The sequence below is a fragment of the Uranotaenia lowii genome, chromosome 3, assembly GCF_029784155.1.
Source record: "Uranotaenia lowii strain MFRU-FL chromosome 3, ASM2978415v1, whole genome shotgun sequence".
Classification (NCBI taxonomy): Eukaryota; Metazoa; Arthropoda; class Insecta; order Diptera; family Culicidae; genus Uranotaenia; species Uranotaenia lowii.
The window spans coordinates 311,433,844-311,436,684 of record NC_073693.1 but is presented as its reverse complement, the minus strand read 5'-3'; positions in this window follow the sequence as shown (position 1 = coordinate 311,436,684).

Sequence of the window (2,841 nt, the reverse complement as noted above, 5' to 3'; positions counted from 1 at the left end):
GGGGTTGTTGTGTTCTGCTGCGGGTGCAGCACTTCCCACGCAGCCGGATCCCTTGAACCGTGGAGCCAGTTGATTTTTGACGCGCCGTGACAGTCGCCGGACGATGCAGCTGATGACGTGTAGGATCCCACACGGCTTTCCCGCTTTGGTTTTGGTAGCGGTATCGCCACGGGAATCGCCCAATAGCACACACAACGGTGGCCATCCTCTGGGCGTTGCAATTCGCGCGCACGTGAACGATGAGGAAAGGGCCCTGGTTATCGATTTTCCGTTGAGCGCTGCAGACGAAGCACCTCACTCCTCTTCAATTTACAAAAACTGACCGACCTCCGGAAATATCGATGACAGGACCAGTTTTTTTTTTCTTTTTGTTTTCAGTTTTTTCGGGAGCTATGGGCTGTCGGGTTTGTTTAAAAATAAATTCGATACAGTGGGCCAAATCTGGTCGAACCAATTCACTTTTAATTTGTTGTTTATTAGGGTTGGGTTTTTTTTAACTGTATTTTTGCTCAAATCACACCATAGATAAACTTTTAAAATCAACTGTAACAGTAAAGCAATTAAATCAAAATAAATCAGGAAAACTTATTTTTTTTATTTGAAAACATTACCACTCTAGGTCAGAGTCGAGTTGAGGAGTTGAATTATAAGTAGCATAAACGTAAGAAATTCATCAGCTAATAAGAAAAAAGCTTAACCATTGTTAATTTTACAGAAATAATTTAATACATCCTACGTATTAACATTATTGGAATCATTTGCTTCCCGAAACTCCACAATTACTGTATCAATCTTAGTATCAGTTGATCAATGGTGTTCTTAGAAATCTAAAAGATATTCTGTTTTCTTCGCTTAGATATATTTTCTTTTTTATATCTCATTCTTAAATCGTGATAACAGTACTTTTGTTGTGAAACAACTCAAAGGGCCTCAGAGCCAAAGGGGTATAAGTGCATAAATGTTTTCCCAGACAACCATTTAGCGGGTATTTCGAATTTGCAACGCAAATATACGTGTAAACATATCGTATATAATGTAGCAAAGCCAGTATATACGTATTATTTTGGAGGCCACATAGGTACATTAGCAAACATATTCTTGATTTGGATTGTATTAAATTACGATTTGCACGACTTGTCATGCACATCATTTACTACTACCCTGATTCTTTTTGGAATATACTGTAACAATTTACATCATTATAATAAATGATTGAGGTTGTAATATACGACATTTTTCGTAACAATATGGAAAGTTTGACGACTTATTTGGACGTTTTTTGGGACTTGAGTGTAGGGCTCTCATTTTTCGTCAGTTGAAAAAAAAAATAAGATTAGGTATCATTTTTTTTTTGTACTTTAAACCAATTGGTTTATGCATCCCCAAAAATAATAAAAATAAGATTATTTCAAAGAAATGCTTTTTTGCTGTCAAATTCAAGTTAATATCGTACAAATTTATTATTTGCCTGATTGCTGATTTTTTTCAACGTTCATGAAGTTATTGTTAGTACCTGGACTTGATCCCCTGACGATACGATCTGCAGCTCATGATGGTTCCTCAACGCTATCTGGAATATATAAATTCAAGAGGATTTGCTTCAAAAGCATTAAACCAAAAGCAAATCGTATATTTCTATTACTAAAATCTTTTAAATCGTAGAACACGTCATCGATTATCTAAAAATAAACCAGCATTTTGAAGCCTCCTTAAATACGAGTCTAATCATCGATGTCATATTATCATAAACGATTTTATTGAACTTATTTGTATTCTTTTACGATTGCCAGCAAATACGTTTTACGAAAATCAGACCTGCGAATTAATCATGCAATGTATTCAAATACGATAAATAATATGCACGGGCCGCACATTGTAGGTGCAGATCTACGAAAATGAGTGTAAATAACATTCTGTACGATATAATTTGTAAAATAAAATACGACTTCTGGTTGTCTGGGTTGCTATTTTGAATCAATTTGGTACACTTCCACGCAAAAATTTGATTTATGTTGATGAATGACAATTCTCACTTTTGTAGCATGTCTCTTTCGTGATACCATCACTTACAAATGGGTGCTCAGATTGACGAATAATGCCGATACCCGTGGGGGTTTTTGGCCATTGATGGTTTGTATAATAGTTCCAAGACCCTCCCACGATAAGAAGGAGAGTGGGCAGCTCCCATACAAAATTAGCTTTAACTATGACCAGGAAAAGGAACCTTTAGAAACGGAAGGAGGAGAGTCAAAATGTGTAAGAAAACGTCTAAATTAATGAAATTTTTATGAAACAAATTATCAACACATGCATGTTTCAAGATGACAAGATAATTTTCTTGAAATGCATAATGTTTTGCATTGTAGATTGTAGATACAGAATCTATTTAGAGGGAAAATTAAAATTCGATACAACATTACCAATGTTCAAATAACGTTCGTCTTATTTAGGGAACAAGTTTGATTTGGCATAGAAAGATTATTGGAATGAGTTTCTACCAATTTTGATACGAGGTATTCCATATTGAATCAATGTAGAATACGACACAACGCGATTAAATTTCAAGTAACTTTAAGTTAGGAGCACAAATGAATTGATTTTTCGAATTTTTATAAAACGAATATTTCAAGCTTCTTTAATGAGGTTTATAGTCAAATGGGTCAGCAGGATGGATTAAACCACGATTAAACTTTCCATAGTATGGACTAGTTGACCATTGAATTGTACTCTTTCAAATTCAAACCCTTGGCAGAATCACGCAGCCTCAGGTGACATAATAAATTCTGCTAAAGCAAATACGAGGATAAAATAAAAGAATCAACAAATTAAAATAGAACTGTG